The 17,873-nt window shown below is 46.5% G+C and overlaps 1 long non-coding RNA gene across 1 annotated transcript in view; it reads right to left on the bottom strand.

Annotated features, from left to right (window-relative positions):
• Positions 1-13,919, bottom strand: part of LOC137626486 (uncharacterized) — a 32,937-nt gene extending 19,018 nt beyond the window's left edge. Inside the window, exon 1 of the long non-coding RNA XR_011041040.1 lies at positions 13,854-13,919. This is a non-coding gene — a long non-coding RNA (uncharacterized lncRNA). The remainder of the gene's footprint in view (positions 1-13,853) is intronic.
• Positions 13,920-17,873: the final 3,954 nt, after the last annotated feature.

Raw genomic sequence — 17,873 nt, 5'->3', positions numbered from 1 at the left:
GATAATCATGTAGCTGATTCACACCCAGGGGGGTGGGTGAAAACCAGTGTACAAGATTAAAGGATAGCTAAGTATCCCATATTTCATATAACAGTTATCTCAAATAATGAAATAATAAGTACCTGGTAAGGAAGTCGACTTGAACCGTTACTCTGCCTCTTTTTTAAGTTCGTCTTCCTTACTGAGCGCAGCGTTCCTCTTGGAGGCTGAATCAACTCAAAGGTGCTAAAGTATATAGGGCTGCAACCCCTACTAAAGGACCTCTACACAACCTCTAACCCAGGCGCTTCTCAAGAATGAATTGACCACCCGCCAAATCAAAAGGATGCGGAAGGCTTCTTAGCCTACCGTAACAACCATAAAAACAACAATAAAAGTATTCAAGAGAAAGGTTAAAAAAGGTTATGGGATTAAGGGAATGTAGTGGCTGAGCCCTCACCTACTACTGCACTCGCTGCTACGAATGGTCCCAGGGTGTAGCAGTTCTCGTAAAGAGACTGGACATCTTTAAGATAAAATGATGCAAACACTGACTTGCTCCTCCAATAGGTTGCATCCATTATGCTCTGCAGAGAACGGTTTTTATTAAAGGCCATCGAAGTAGCTACGGCTCTTACTTCGTGGGTCCTTACCTTCAGCAAAGCAAGGTCTTCCTCCTTTAAGTGAGAATGGGCTTCTCTAATCAGAAGCCTTATATAATACGAAACCCCGTTCTTGGACATGGGCCTCGAAGGTTTCTTGATGGCACACCATAAGGCTTCTGACTGTCCTCGAATAGGTTTTGACCTATTAAGATAATATTTGAGAGCTCTGACAGGGCAAAGAACTCTTTCTAGCTCGTTACCTACCATGTTGGAGAGGCTAGGTATTTCAAACGATCTAGGCCAAGGACGCGAAGGAAGTTCATTCTTAGCTAAGAATCCGAGCTGTAAAGAACATGTTGCAGATTCGGTCGTGAAACCAATGTTCTTGCTGAAGGCATGAACCTCACTGACTCTTTTAGCTGTTGCAAGGCAGACAAGAAAAAGAGTCTTGAGGGTAAGGTCCTTGAAGGAAGCTGACTGGAGAGGTTCGAACCTAGGTGACATAAGGAACCTTAAGACTACGTCTAGATTCCAGCCTGGAGTGGGTAGACGACGCTCTTTAGAAGTCTCAAAAGACTTAAGGATGTCTTGAAGGTCCTTGTTGGAAGAAAGGTCCAAACCTCTGTGGCGGAGAACTGAAGCCAACATACTCCTGTACCCTTTAATAGTAGGGGCTGAAAGGGATCTCTCATTCCTAAGATGTAATAGGAAGTCAGCTATTTGGGTCACAGAGGTATTGGTAGAGGATACTGCATTGGCTCTACACCAGCTCCGGAAGACTTCCCACTTAGATTGGTAGACTCTACGAGTGGAAACCCTCCTTGCTCTGGCAATCGCACTGGCTGCCTCCTTCGAAAAGCCTCTAGCTCTAGCGAATCTTTCGACATTCTGAAGGCAGTCAGCCGAAGAGCGTGGAGGTTTGGGTGCAACCTGTCTACGTGAGGTTGACGTAGAAGGTCCACTCTTAGAGGGAGAGTCCTGGGGACGTCGACCAGCCATTGAAGTACCTCTGTGAACTATTCTCTTGCAGGCCAAAGGGGAGCAACCAGCGTCAGCCGTGTCCCTTCGTGCGAGATGAACTTCTGAAGGACTTTGTTTATTATCTTGAACGGTGGAAATGCGTAAAGGTCGAGATGGGACCAGTTCAGCAGGAAAGCATCCACATGAACTGCTGCTGGGTCTGGAACTGGGGAACAGTACAACGGAAGTCTCTTGGTCATGGAGGTGGCAAACAGATCTATGGTAGGCTGACCCCACAAGGTCCAAAGTCTGTTGCACACGCTCTTGTGGAGGGTCCATTCCGTGGGAATGACCTGATCCCTTCTGCTTAGGCGATCTGCTGAGACGTTCATGTTGCCCTGAATGAACCTCGTGACTAAAGTGAGGTTTTGACTTCTTGACCAAATGAGGAGGTCCCTTGCGATCTCGTATAGGCTCCTCGAATGGGTCCCTCCTTGCTTGGAGATGTAAGCCAAGGCTGTGGTGTTGTCGGAGTTCACCTCCACCACCTTGCCTAGCAGGAGGGACTTGAAGTTCAACAGGGCTAAATGAACTGCTAGTAGCTCCTTGCAGTTGATGTGGAGCGTTCCCTGTTCCTCGTTCCACGTTCCCGAGCACTCCTGTCCGTTCAAGGTCGTGCCCCAGCCCGAGTCCGATGCATCCGAGAAGAGATGAAGATTGGGGGTCTGAATAGCCAACGATAGGCCCTCCCTGAGAAGGAGATTGGTCTTCCACCACAAGAGAGTGGTCTTCATCTCTTTGGTGACTGGGATAGAGACTGCTTCGAGAGTCAAACCCTTGTCCCAATGAGCTGCAAGATGGAATTGAAGAGGGCGGAGGTGGAGTCTCCCTAGCTCGACGAACAGGGCCAGAGATGAAAGGGTCCCTGTGAGACTCATCCACTGCCTCACCGAGCAACTGCTCCTCTTCAGCATGCTCATGATGCAATCTAGGGCTTGGCTTATCCTTGGGGCCGATGGAAAAGCCCGAAAATCCTGACTCCGAATCTCCATTCCCAGGTACACAATGGATTGGGAGGGAATGAGCTGAGACTCTTCTAGGTTGACTAACAGACCCAGTTCTTTGATTAAGTCCAAAGTCCAGTTGAGACTCTCCAGACAGCGACGACTCGTGGAGGCTCTCAACAGCCAGTCGTCTAAGTAAAGGGAGGCTCTGATGTCCGATAAGTGGAGGAATTTTGCTATATTCCTCATCAGATGCGTAAACACCATAGAAGCTGTGCTTAGGCCAAAACACAGGGCTTGGAATTGTTAGACAACCTTTCCAAAAACGAATCTCAGGAAAGGTTGGGAGTCTGGATGAATAGGAACGTGAAAGTAGGCATCTTTCAGGTCCAACGAGACCATCCAGTCCCCCTGCCTGACCACTGCTAGGACCGACTTCGTCGTCTCCATCGTGAACGTCTGCTTGGTGACATAAGCATTGAGCGCGCTGACGTCCAGCACCGGTCTCCAACCTCCTGTCTTCTTGGCCACCAGAAAGAGATGGTTGTAGAAGCCCGGGGATTGATGGTCCCGGACTATAACCACTGCCTTCTTCTGTAAAAGGAGCGACACCTCCTGGTGCAACGCTAGCCTCTTGTCCTTTTCTTTGTAGTTGGGAGAGAGGTTGATGGGAGATGTGGTCAGAGGGGGTTTGCGGCAGAATGGTATCCTGTAACCCTCCCTCAGCCAACTGACAGACTGGGCGTCTGCACCTCTCTTTTCCCAGGCTTGCCAGAAGATCTTGAGTCTGGCTCCTACTGCTGTCTGGAGATGAGGAGAGTCAGTTTTTAGCTTTAGAAGCCTTGGAACCTTTCCTAGACTTGCTCCTGGAAGAGTCTGGACGGGAGCTTCCTCGGCTGGGGGCTCTACCACGAAAGGGCGGAATAAACCTCGTAGCAGGAGTATCAGCCACTGGGGTGCGATAAGTCCTGGGGACTGAGGTAGCAACCTTAGTCTTACGAGCCGATGAGGCCACAAGATCATGGGTGTCCTTTTGTATCAGGGCCGCAGACAAGTCCTTAACAAGCTCTTCGGGAAAAAGGAACTTCGAGAGCGGAGCGAAAAGGAGTTGAGACCTTTGACAAGGTGTGATGCTGGAGGAAAGGAAGGTACAAAGCTGCTCCCTTTTCTTAAGAACCCCTGACACAAACATCGATGCAAGCTCGCCAGATCCATCCCTAATGGCCTTATCCATGCAGGACATTAAGAGCATGGCAGAGTCCTTGTCCGCAGGGGAGGTCTTCTTGCTAAGGGCCCCCAGGCACCAGTCTAGGAAATTGAACATCTCAAATGCTCTAAAAACACCCTTCAGGAAGTGATCAAGGTCTGAGAAGGTCCAGCAAACCTTAGAGCGCCTCATTGCTGTTCTACGAGGAGAGTCTACCAGACTTGAGAAGTCAGCCTGGGCAGAGGCAGGTACTCCCAAGCCTGGTTCCTCTCCTGTGGCATACCAAACGCCCGCTTTAGAAGTGAGCTTAGTCGGAGGAAACATAAAAGAAGTCTTTCCAAGTTGTTGCTTAGACTGCAACCACTCCCCTAAAATCCTTAACGCTCTCTTAGAGGACCTTGCTAAGACTAGCTTAGTATACGTAGACTTAGCTGGCTGCATGCCCAGCGAAAACTCAGATGGCGGAGAGCGGGGGATAGCAGAGACAAAGTGGTCTGGGTATACCTCTCTAAAAAGAGCCAAGACCTTACGAAAGTCAATAGGAGGCGGAGAAGACTTGGATTCATCCACGTCTGATGAGGGATCCAGGTGTGCAGCCTCATCATCAGAAACCTCATCACCAGAGTGTAGCGAAGAGATAGGTAAGGTATGCTGAACAGCAGAATCAGCACGAGCTGGAACAAAAATACTTGTGGCTTCCTCCTCAAGTCTCTGTTGAGGGAACACCTGAGGCTCAGGCTGCAAAGGCTGATCAAAAGAAGTAGCAGAAGGTAGGCGCATGGGTGGAGGAGGCTGACTCCTGGCATGAGTGTCTGAACTCAAGAGTTGCGCTTGCTGTGTGGTTGGTGGATGCGCAGTAGCAGGTTCCTGAGGAACGAGTTGAGGTTCCTGAGGTGTGAGCTGTGAGCGATGAGGTAGTGGCTGCGCAGAACGCAGTAATTGTCTCGCGAGTTGAGGTTCCTGAGGCGCAAGGCTAAGGTGTTGAGGTGCTTGCCTTGAGGAGGGTTGAGGTCGCTGCAGCGAGAGCTGAGGAGCCTGACTCATGGATGGGAGAGGTTGTTGTACCTCAAGAGAGTGTTGCCTCACTGGTGGAACTGCAAGTGGAAGCGGAGGAAGTAAGGTATAAGCTTCCTGTTCCCATTGCTGAGGTTGCATTAAGGAAGGCGGAGGGAGCTGCACACCACTGGAAACAGTCAACTCAGAACGTGGTAAGGTATCCTGAGGAGCCTCAACATCGTACGCCTGGCAGGCAGTACTGCGGTTAGGCGGAGCGATCGCAGGAGGAGGTGTAACCTTCTCAGCCTGACACTCACGCATCAAGACCGCAAGTTGTGACTGCATGGACTGCAGTAGAGTCAACTTGGGGTCGGCAGACACTAAGGTCTGCTGAGGTAAAGCCTTAACAGCAGAGATCTGTTGCAGCAGCACCTTACTCCTCTTAGGAGGAGTGCATTCAACTGATGACTGCGGCGAGTCAGAGCTGATCCAATGACTGCAGCCAGGTTGAGCTCTTGAGGTCTGGACTCTGCGTTTGAGTGGTCTTGAGACCTGAGTCCAACGTTTCTTCCCTGACAATTCTTCAGCAGACGAGTAAAAGACGGGCTCAATCGTCTGCAGGTGGGAGTGACGGTCTCTGGAAGACACGCCCGCAACCACCGAGGATACTTCTGTGCGCCGATCAAGGCCTGCCGAACCCTTTTGCCCTTCGACATTGCTTCTCCCCTGGGCTTGGGAGCTTGCAAGAGGTCCCGGACTGGGAGGACGAGCGGTGTGAGGATCTACCGAGGCCTTCGGAATACGCCTATTACAAGACCTACATCGTCTATGGGGTGGGGCTTGTGAAATGTCAGACATCTTGAATCAAAAGAGTTAGCCAAGTGGGGATTCCAAATCAAGCAAAAAGATCGTTAACCGTTAATCAGGACTAAATAATAGCTATCTAAGCTAATATAGAAGTTTTCCAGTAAAGCGACAGCCGAAATCTGAGAGAAATACTTCACCAAAAGCCGTGAAAATACTCCAAGATCATAAGCGTATCCCAGAACGTCTTGCCGGAAGCACGACAGAGGAAAAATTGAGGAGGTGTCAACGAGAAGTACTGTAGTACCTGGCCACAGGTGGCGCTGGTGAGTACACCCCCTTCTAGTATTGTGATAGCTGGCGTATCCCTCCGTAGAATTCTGTCGGGCAACGGAGTTGACAGCTACATGATTATCGGGTAAGTTTAATATTGAAAAATAACATTTTTCAATATTTAACTTAGCCGGTGATTATATAGCTGATTCACACCCAGGATGGTGGGTAGAGACCAGTAATATATGTTTACACTTTTATGAGCTAAGAGTTTTTTATTTCATTTTAGAAGTTATCAAAATAACAAAAACAAAATAAATAGGTACCTGGTAAGGAAGTCGACTTGAACAATTACTCTGCCTTTTAAGTACGTCTTCCTTACGGAGCCTCGCGATCCTCTTAGGATGCTGATCGACCCCTAGGATCTGAAGTATCAAGGGTTGCAACCCATACAACAGGACCTCATCAAAACCCCTAATCTAGGCGCTCTCAAGAAATGACTTTGACCACCCGCCAAATCAACCAGGATGAGAAAGGCTTCTTAGCCTTCCGGACAACCCAAAAAACAACAATAAAAACATTTCAAGAGAAAGATTAAAAGGGTATGGAATTAGGGAATTGTAGTGGTTGAGCCCTCACCCACTACTGCACTCGCTGCTACGAATGGTCCCAGTGTGTAGCAGTCCTCGTAAAGAGACTGGACATCCTTTAGATAAAAAGACGCAAACACTGACTTGCTTCTCCAATAGGTTGCGTCCATTATACTTCGCAGAGATCTATTTTGCTTAAAGGCCACGGAAGTTGCGACAGCTCTAACTTCGAGTGTCCTCACCTTATGCAATGCTTGGTCTTCCTCACTCAGATGTGAATGAGCTTCTCGTATTAACAGTCTGATAAAGAAGGATAAAGCATTCTTTGACATAGGCAAAGATGGTTTCTTAACTGAACACCATAAAGCTTCAGATTGGCCTCGTAAAGGTTTAGTTCGCTTTAAATAGAACTTAAGAGCTCTCACAGGGCATAAGACTCTTTCTAGTTCATTGTCTACCATATTCGATAAGCTGGGAATATCGAACGATTTCGGCCAAGGTCGAGAAGGCAGCTCATTTTTGGCTAGAAAACCAAGTTGTAGCGAACATGTAGCTTTTTCTGACGAAAATCCGATGTTCTTGCTGAAGGCATGAATCTCACTGACTCTTTTAGCTGTGGCTAAGCATACCAGGAAAAGTGTCTTTAAAGTGAGATCTTTCAGGGAGGCCGATTGTAGCGGCTCAAACCTGTCTGACATGAGGAATCTTAGTACCACGTCTAAATTCCAACCAGGTGTAACCAAACGACGCTCCTTCGTGGTCTCAAAAGACTTAAGGAGGTCCTGAAGATCTTTATTGTTGGAAAGATCTAAGCCTCTATGCCGGAAGACCGATGCCAACATGCTTCTGTAGCCCTTGATAGTGGGAGCTGAAAGGGATCGTCCTTTTCTCAGGTATAAGAGAAAGTCAGCTATTTGAGCTACAGAGGTACTGGTCGAGGATACAGATACTGACTTGCACCAGTTTCGGAAGACTTCCCACTTCGATTGGTAGACTCTAAGGGTGGATGCTCTCCTTGCTCTAGCAATCGCACTGGCTGCCTCCTTCGAAAAGCCTCTAGCTCTCGAGAGTCTTTCGATAGTCTGAAGGCAGTCAGACGAAGAGCGTGGAGGCTTTGGTGTACCTTCTTTACGTGTGGCTGACGTAGAAGGTCCACCCTTAGAGGAAGACTTCTGGGAACGTCTACTAGCCATCGAAGTACCTCGGTGAACCATTCTCTCGTGGGCCAGAGGGGAGCAACTAGCGTCAACCTTGTCCCTTCGTGAGAGGCGAACTTCTGCAGTACCTTGTTGACAATCTTGAACGGTGGGAATGCGTATAGATCTAGATGCGACCAATCTAGGAGAAAGGCATCTATATGTATTGCTGCTTGGTCCGGGACTGGTGAGCAATATATTGGGAGACTCTTGGTCATCGAGGTTGCAAAGAGATCTATGGTTGGTTGGCCCCAAGTGGCCCAAAGTCTCTTGCATACATCCTTGTGGAGGGTCCATTCCGTTGGAATTACTTGCCCTTTCCGACTGAGACAATCTGCCATGACATTCAAGTTGCCTTGGATGAACCTCATTACTAGTGATATGTTTTGACCTTTTGACCAGATGAGCAGGTCCCTTGCGATCTCGTACAACGTCAGTGAGTGGGTCCCTCCTTGCTTGGAGATGTACGCCAAGGCAGTGGTGTTGTCCGAGTTCACTTCCACCACTTTGCCTCGAAGGAGAGACTTGAAGCTTTTCAAAGCCAGATGTACTGCCAGCAGCTCCTTGCAGTTGATATGCATGATCCTTTGACTCGAGTTCCACAGTCCTGAACATTCCCGACCGTCTAATGTCGCGCCCCAGCCTACGTCCGATGCGTCCGAGAAGAGAACGTGGTTGGGAGTCTGAACAGCCAGGGGAAGACCCTCTCTTAGGTTGATACTGTCCTTCCACCAAGTCAGGCAAGACTTCATCTTTTCGGAAATGGGGATCGAGACCGCTTCTAGCGTCTTGTCCTTTTTCCAGTGAAAAGCTAGATGGTATTGAAGAGGACGGAGGTGTAGTCTTCCTAATGACACAAAAAGTTCCAGGGATGATAGCGTCCCTACCAGACTCATCCACTGCCTGACTGAGCAGTGTTCCTTCTTCAGCATGTTCTGGATGCATAACTGGGCTTGGCTTATTCTGGGGGCCGACGGAAAAGCCCGAAAAGCTAGACTGTGAATCTCCATCCCTAAATACACAATAGTTTGGGATGGTACCAGTTGTGACTTTTCCATATTGACAAGGAGACCCAATTCCTTGGTCAGATCTAGAGTCCACTTTAGATCCTTCAGACAGCGACGACTGGAAGAGGCTCTGAGAAGCCAGTCGTCCAAATAGAGGGAGGCTCGGATGTCCGATAAATGGAGGAATTTGGCTACATTCCTCATCAGCCTCGTAAACACAAGAGGAGCTGTGCTTAGGCCAAAGCACAGGGCTTGAAACTGGTAGACAACCTTTTCGAAAACAAATCTCAGAAAAGGTTGGGAGTCCGGGTGGATGGGGACGTGGAAGTAGGCGTCCCTTAGGTCTAACGAGACCATCCAGTCTTCCCTTCTGACCGCTGCTAAGACTGACTTTGTGGTCTCCATGGAGAACGTCTGCTTTGTGACAAAGACATTCAGAGCACTGACGTCTAGCACCGGCCTCCACCCTCCTGTCTTCTTTGACACCAAGAAGAGGCGGTTGTAGAATCCCGGAGATTGAAGGTCCGAGACTTTGACCACCGCTCCCTTCTCTAGTAAAAGAGACACTTCCCGTTTCAAGGCTCGTCTCTTGTCTTCCTCTCTGTACCTGGGAGAGAGATCGATGGGAGACGTTGCTAGAGGGGGTTTCCGTACTAAAGGGATCTTGTACCCCTCTCTGAGCAACTTCACAGATTGTGCATCTGCGCCTCTCTTCTCCCAGGTCTGCCAGAAGTTCTTGAGTCTGGCTCCCACTGCTGTCTGAAGATGCGGGCAGTCAGACTCTGCCCTTATAGGACTTGGATCCTTTCTTCTTTCCTCGTTTCCCTTCGGCACGAGCACCTCCTCTGCTGGAGGCTCTGCCACGAAAGGGCGGAATAAAACGGGACGCTGGAGTGTCCATCCTTGGTCTAGCTGACAAGGTAGGCAAAGGGGGAGCTTTGCGAGCGGAGGACGCAACAAGATCGTGAGTGTCCTTCTGCACCAACGAAGCGGCTATTTCCTTAATCAGGGCTTCTGGAAAAAGGCACTTGGAAAGAGGAGCAAAGAGAAGCTCAGATCTCTGGCACGGTGTAACTCCAGCTGAAAGGAATGAGCAGAGATTTTCACGCTTTTTAAGGACTCCGGACACAAATGATGCAGCAAGCTCATTAGACCCATCACGTACGGCCTTGTCCATGCAGGACATAATGAGCAAGGAAGTCTCTTTCTCTGTCAGAGAGATCTTTCTGCTTAGGGCTCATAGACACCAGTCTAAGAAGTTAAAAACTTCGAAGGCCCTAAAGATACCTTTCAAAAGGTGGTCCAGGTCCGAAGATGACCAACATATCTTTGAGCGTCTCATGGCAAGGCGGCGGGGAGAGTCTACAAGACTTGAGAAGTCGCCCTGGGCAGAGGCAGGAAGTCCCAAGCCGAGAACTTCTCCCGTGGCATACCAGACGCTCGATCTAGAAGAGTCTAGCAGGGGGAAACGCAAAGGCTGTCTTCCCTAAACTCTTCTTGGACTGCAACCATTCTCCTATCACCCGCAAAGCTCTCTTGGACGAGCGTGCGAGGACGAGTCTAGTAAAGGCAGGAGTGGTAGACGGCATGCCTAACACAAACTCTGAAGGCGGAGAACGAGGAGCCACAGAAACAAACTGGTCCGGAAACAGCTCTTTGAAAATGGCCAAAACTTTTCTAAAGTCCAAAGAGGGTTGAGTAGACTTAGGCTCGTCCAAATCTGATTGTGGTTCATCTATGTGTGCAGCAACATCATCATCAGAAAGTTCCTCATCCGACAACTGATGAGGAAACGGCAACGGAGTGGGTAACGGCTGGTTCGCTGAGTCCGGTCGCACTGGTGCATGCGTGACTGAGCCGGACGCAACGTCATGGAACTGCTGCCCAGTCTGTGAGCTGGCAACAACCATGGCAGCGCGGAGATGCACAGCGTCTACTCCAGACTGTCTGGACTGATGTGGGTGCGCAGTGGAAACCACACTGGGTTGCGGAGGTTGACGCACAGCGTCAAAACAAAGCAACTCTGACGGTTGTTGAACCTCCAGAACGTCAACGGCAACCTCCGTGCGTCGCTTAACGTCAACATGCGGCTGGCAGATCACACTGGAACGCATGGGTGGAGGAACTCTCTCAACTGGTGTGCGTGAGAAGGTTACCTCAGCGTCCACAGGACGCACAATCGATCGTGTGGAGGGTTGTAGGCTAGGTACTGCACTAGCTGGTGCGGCAGCAACCTTCTCCGTACGAAAGTCCTGCATCAGAGACATAAGTTTAGACTGCATGTCTTGCAGTAGAGACCACTTAGGGTCTACAGGAGCAGGTGCGGCGACAGACGGTGTTACTGTCTGAAGCGGTACCGCTTTGCCTCTCTTAGGCGGTGAGCAGTCCTCGGATGACGGCAGCGAGTCCGAACTGACCCAGTGGCTACAACCGGGCCGTTGGACTTGTGCTGAAGGGACCGACTTACGTTTTAACGGTCGCGAGACCTTGGTCCAAAGTTTCTTGCGAGAAACACCTCTCGTCTTAGTTAGGTAGGAGCGATCTTGGGTAGATACGCCCGATACCACGGAGGGAACGTCTGTTCGCTGATTAAAGCCTCTCGAACCCATGCGTCGTACGACATTGCTTCTCCCCTGGACTTGGGAGCTTACAAGAGGTCCCGGACTAGGAGGACGACAGGCACGAACAGACGAACCCTCAAGCGCAACACTATCCACAACACTATCACTCGGCACTTTAGCACTTCCCACTGCACTTTGGCACTTAAGCTCCTTCACATCCGCCATGAGCTGATTACGGTCACTAGCAAGGGACTCAACTCTCTCACCCAGAGCCTGGATGGCACGCATCATATCAGCCATCGATGGTTCCTGAGTGCCAGGAGGGGGGTTAGGAGCAACCACTACAGGGGAAGGAATAGGTTGTGGGGCATGAGGAGAGGATATATCAATAGAACGAGAAGAACTTCTCCTAACTCTATCTCTCTCTAGCCTACATGTATACTTTTGAAATTCGATAAAATCGAATTCCGAAAGGCCAACGCACTCCTCACACCGATCTTCCAATTGACAGGTTTTATCCCGACAATTGGAACAAACAGTGTGAGGGTCGAAAGAAGCCTTCGGAAGACGCCTTGAACAGTCCCTAGCATTGCACTTCCTAAATTTGGGGACTTGTGAAGGGTCAGCCATTTTGAATTGGTCAAGGGAAATTCCAAAAAACTATCAAAAAGTCATCAACAAAGAATCCGTTATCAAAAAGAGTTCAAGGATTTGTGTGAAGAGAAACCCTGCACAGCGAAAGCTCAAAACTAGAATATAGTACTTCACCAATTAGATGTGAAAAACTCCAGTTTAGCAACAGCGAGTAAAGTACGTCTTGTCGACACCTCGACAGAGAGAACATTGAGTCTTTGTTTACATTGAGAACTGGGTATCTGGTCGACAGATGGCGCTGTTGGGCACACCCGCAACCTGTGTAGCGATCGCTGGCGAGTTTTTACCGTAGAGTTGTCTGTCGAGCAACAGAGTTGCAGCTATATAATCACCGGCTAAGTTAAATATTGAAAATTGAATATTTTAAAGAGAGATCAAATGAGCAAGGGTCAAAATAACAAAATTCAATAGTGGTTCAAGAAAATCCAAAAGCAAATCCGAACGAGCGAAAGCCAAAACCAAATTGTACGTCACCAAGATAACTGCAATTATACAGGTTACAGCGAGTGAAAAATCCAACGATGTCGCCGGTGCGGCGGCAGGGAAGATCTGAAGAATGACTGGAATGGTTCCAGATACCTGGGTAGAGGGCACACTGGTGGTACACCTGGCTACCCAATCAGCGATTGCCGCGAGTTTTGAAATTTCTGCCGTGACGTCAGGGATGTAAGCTATATATATATAACTACCGGGTAAGTCAGATGTTTAAAAATATAAAAATCACAAATAGTGACATTTTTGAGTAATTACTCCATTTTTAATTTAGCACTGAGAATTGAAGGTTTGAAGGCTGCCCATGAATGGCAAAGGCAAGGGAAGTGACATTACCCTATCGAGCAGGACAATGTCCTAGAGACTGACTATATATGCATATGATCAGTGCCCAAGCCCCCTTTCCACCCAAGCTAGGACCAAGGAGAGTCAGGCAATGGCTGCTGATGACTCAGCAGATAGACCTATGGGCTCCCAAAACCCCCATCCTTAGCTCACAAGGATGGTGAGGTTACAGCGACCAAAGTAACTATTGAGTTTGAGCGGGACTCGAACATCAGTCTCGCAATCACCAGGCAGGACGCTACCACTAGGCCACCACAAACAATGGAAACAAAACAAAAACAAAAACAAAAAACATACATTTCAAACCATTTGTTATTTCATCATTGGTATTGATGGTAGCCTACCAAGGTTTTTTTTTTATTTTTTATCATGGAACACAAATTTAGCCTCTTTAAGTAGGGCCAGCAAATGCTTAATTCTAAAATGGCAATAGACATGTGTGAAAAAACAACTAATTCTCAGATAATTCAGAGGTTATGGAGGAACCTGCCCCCTAGGTCAGGTTAGAAGACCAAAGGTCTCATACGATAGCCAGAGGAAAGGAACAGAGGTTTCATTATAGTTACGGACGGAGAAAAAAGCTTTGTGGTCCAGTCCGTAACTATAATTTTACCAAAACGGGCCATATAAATATAAGATCAGTGATCAACCCCATCTTCACCCAGGGTAAGGACCAAGGAAGGACAGGCGATGGTTGCTAATATAGCCTACCATTCTTAACTGGTCCCGTCTGTAAACTATAATTTTACCAAAACAGGACCATATAAATATAAGATCAGTGATCAATCCCATTTTCACCCAGGGTAGGACCAAGGAAGGACAGGCGATGGTTGCTAATATAGCCTACCCTTCTTAACTTACAAGGATAGAGATACCGCGGATAATAACAGGATACTATCGGGCGAGAATTCCTAACCCAAGGATTGTAAGTTAGGATAGGAATCAGCACCCTAGGATAGATTAGGGTAGGAGTCATATCAACCTTTTCGCTGGGGCCAGGCAGCTTAGAAATTCCTAACACAGATTTTAAAGATATTTTCCCAAATACCAAAGAATACTTTAATTATTATATCAATTCTCTACTGTTGTCCTGTGCCTTAAGCCTACATATACATGAAATAAAATAGTTTAAATATATCTTAACTTAAAAATCTCAGCCTATTATATCTTTTCTTCTTACCTTGAGATTAAAATTTGCACTTTTCTAGAATTAATAAACATTGATACAGTAGTCAGCGCATGGTATTACTCTGTAGTATTTCAGTAATGTATTCTTCTTTTTCTTCTTCTATTTTAGTAGGAGATCTGGCCCAATTCTTGGAGCCATTTTACTCCCCTGTAAATATTTAAGATAAAATAATAAATCTAATATATACAGTTGACAAATTATAGTGTTAGTTTGTTAGTAAATATTAATTCCTTCACTAAATGTTTATGAATATGTTAACTTTCCCAAATGAGGCTTAAATTAATACCTTAAGACCTTTTATTCAACATTGATATTGTTTTAATAGTGCAAAATATATATATGATACTTTATTAAAACATTTCCATTTAAATGCATTGATAAATACATTGATATATATTTAAAAAAAAAACTCCTGTGGTTTGTCCATTGCAAATCGTTGTATTGAATGTAGTCTATTTACAAAAGAACATATATGTGGGTTCAGAGACTGAATTTAAATTCTTATTCCTCTGTTGAATAATTAATTTTACAGGTGATTATAATGTGTTTAGTAAATTAATTTTTAATTAGAAATGTTATAAAAAGTTTTCACCTTCTGTATATAATTTTCTTCGCGTTTTCCTAATATATTCAAAGAGCCATTTAATTTGTTAATTTTACTTCTAGATGCTTTCTTTGCAGATTATATTTCTTATTATATCATTACGTATGAAATGGCCTCTGCTACATTGCAAGGACTACACAGAGGTATATAAATTTCCCTATTTCTACATTAAGCTGTCTCCCAATATTCTATAAACTCCATAGATAATTTATTGATTTTGATTTAGCTATATTCTTTTCTTGCAAAATCATAAACATTAGCATAGGTCTATAGATTGTTGTTTTTTATTTAAAAAATTGTTTTAATAACTTATTAGTATTGGATGAGAGAGAGAGAGAGAGAGATGAGAGAGAGAGAGAGAGAACTTTGTGTATATAATTTTCAGTATATACCCTTTTAGCAATTTAAAAATCACATACATACATACAATACACACACACACAATATATATATATATATATATATAATATATAATATATATATATATTAATATATATAGATATATATATACAGTATATATATATATATATATATATCATAGCTATTTCTTGGCCTATGATGAGGCAAAAACTGAACGGCCTTCAATAAGGCGGTTCCGCTGCTAAAAGAGAGAGAGAGAGAGAGAGAGAGAGAGAGAGAGAGAGAGAAGGCTAGTGTTCTTATTCAGAATCCGTAAGTGCCCAGTTTTTACCAAGTCGACCGGCACAACGAGAGAGAGAGAGAGAGAGAGAGAGAGAGAGAGAGAGAGAGTGGTGACCAGAATACCGTTAACTTTAGAATATTCCGTTACATTGGATCCTAGTATGGGTCTTATCTCTCTCTCTCTCTCTCTCTCTCTCTCTCTCCTCTCTCTCTCTCTTATTGTTACCATGTATTTGTGCGTATGTTTGTATGTATTTGAATACAGGTATAGTCATAATACAAGGTTTGGCGATGAGTTTGTAGTTTGTGTGTGTGGGGAGAGAGAGAGGGAGAGAGAGAGAGAGAGAGAGAGAGAGAGTTATCCAGTCATATATTCCAGTGCTGGGTTTTATATATATATATAATATATACTACGTGTGTGTGTATGTGGGTGTGTTTAAGGACCTTTCTTCTTCACCCAAGAAAATGATGAAAAACCCATTAACAACTGGGTAAGCCTTCTGGGTGAAAGCGGACCCAGCAATTAGCAGTCTGAGCACTTAACCACTGAAGCAATTATATTTTAATACCTTATGGGTCATGGAAACAGCAGGGAGTGCTTCTAGATGCGGGAGGGTAAATGCAGATAGTGTTATCATACAAGTGAGTCTCGATGAAGCGAGTACTTAGGGGGCTAGCTGGCTGGAGTGAGTACTTAAGGGGCTAGCTCGATGAAGTGAGTACTTAGTGGGCTAGCTCGAAGGAGTGAGTACTTAGGGGGCTAGCTCGAAGGAGTGAGTACTTAGTGGGGCTAGCTCGCTGGAGTGAGTATGTAGAGGGCTAGCTCGCTGGAGTGAGTACTTAGGCTGGAGTGAGTACTTAGAGGGCTAGCTCGCTAGAGTGAGTACTTAGAGGGCTAGCTCGATGGAAAGAGTACTTAGGCGGGGCTAGCTCGCTGAAGTGAGTAATTAGAGGGCTAGCTCACTGGAGTGAGTATTTAGTGGGGCTAGCTCACTGGAGTGAGTACTTAGTGGGGCTAGCTCACTGGAGTGAGTACTTAGGGGACTAGCTCGCTGGAATGAGTACTTAGTGGGGCTAGCTCACTGGAGTGAGTACTTGGTGGGGGTTAGCTCACTGGAGTGAGTACTTAGTGGGGTTAGCTCGCTGGAGTGAGTACTTGGTGGGGCTAGCTCACTGGAGTGAGTACTTAGAGGGCTACCTCGGAGTTGTGTACTTATGGGGCTAGCTCGAAGGAGTGAGTACTTAGGGGCTAGCTCGCTGGAGTGAGTACTTAGAGGGCTAGCTTGAAGGAGTGAACTTAGGGGCTAGCTCGAAGGAGTGAATACTTAGGGGCTAGCTCGCTGGAAGTGAGTACTTAGAGGGCTAGCTCGAAGGAGTGAGTACTTAGGGGCTAGCTCGAAGGAGTGAGTACTTAGGGGGCTAGCTCGAAGGAGTGAGTACTTAGGGGCTAGCTTGCTGGAGTGAGTACTTAGGGGTTAGCTCGAAGGAGTGAGTACTTAGGGGCTAACTCGCTGGAGTGAGTACTTAGGGGCTAGCTCGCTGGAGTGAGTACTTAAGGGGCTAGCTCGCTGGAGTGAGTACTTAGAGGGCTAGCTCGAAGGAGTGAGTACTTAGAGGGCTAGCTCGCTGGGAGTGAGTACCCAGTGGGGCTAGCTCGCTGGAGTGAGTACCTAGGGGGCTAGCTCACTGGAGTGAGTACTTAGTGGGGCTAGCTCACTGGAGTGAGTACTTAGTGGGGCTAGCTCGCTGGAGTGAGTACTTAGGGGGGCTAGGCTCGCTGGAGTGAGTACTTAGGGGGCTAGCTCAAAGGAGTGAGTACTCAGGGGGCTAGCTCGAAGGTGTGAGTACTTAGGGGCTAGCTGGCTGGAATGAGTACTTAGAGGGCTAGCTCGAAGGAGTGAGTATTTGATAAATTTAAATGAATGGGAAGGCTATGCAACAGCAACAAGGACTATTTTAAAGGTTGAAGAACGGAAAGACACATCAGTGAATTGTATTACAAGAGATGCTTCACTGTCGGTGATAGGGTGACATGACTGGCCATTGCCTTGACCTCCCTGGTCCTAGATTGGTAGCTAGATAGAAAAGTGATATTACTGGCATCTAGTTATAAAAAAAGGTAATTTCCAAGGAAGTGAGCGGGGAGCTTCGCTACAGAGAGAGAGAGAGAGAGATGAGAGAGAGAGAGAGGAGAGATTTCTGCAATCACTACAGGAAAGACCAGATAATTCTTTAAATGAATTAAGAGATCATTCCTATCAATATTCTATGATGGCAGAGAGAGAGAGAGGAGAGAGAGAGAGAGAGAGATATTGCTGTAATCACTACAGGAAAGACAAGAGAATTCTTTAAATGAATTAAGAGATAATTCCTATCAATATTCTATGTTGAGAGAGAGAGAGAGAGAGAGAGAGAGTGAGAGAGAGAGAGAGAGATTATTGCTGTAATCACTACAGGAAAGACAAGAGAATTCTTTAAATGAATTAAGAGATAATTCCTACCAATATTCTATGATGGCAGAGAGAGAGAGAGGAGAGAGAGAGAGAGATTGCTGTAATCAGGAAAAGACAAGAGAATTCTTTAAATGAATTAAGAGATAATTCCTATCAGTATTCTATGATGACAGAGAGAGAGAAGAAGAGAGAGAGAGAGAGAGAGAGAGAGAGAGGGTGTAGTCCAAGCCTCCCCTAAACCTGTCACGTGTGCCCACCGTGGGTAGCAAGGGCTAGAATTCAAAACAAGGGCTATCCGTGTATATATGACCC

This window comes from Palaemon carinicauda, chromosome 34 (assembly GCF_036898095.1).
Source record: "Palaemon carinicauda isolate YSFRI2023 chromosome 34, ASM3689809v2, whole genome shotgun sequence".
Classification (NCBI taxonomy): Eukaryota; Metazoa; Arthropoda; class Malacostraca; order Decapoda; family Palaemonidae; genus Palaemon; species Palaemon carinicauda.
The sequence above is the reverse complement of the archived record's forward strand: the minus strand, read 5'-3'. Positions and strand labels throughout refer to the sequence as shown.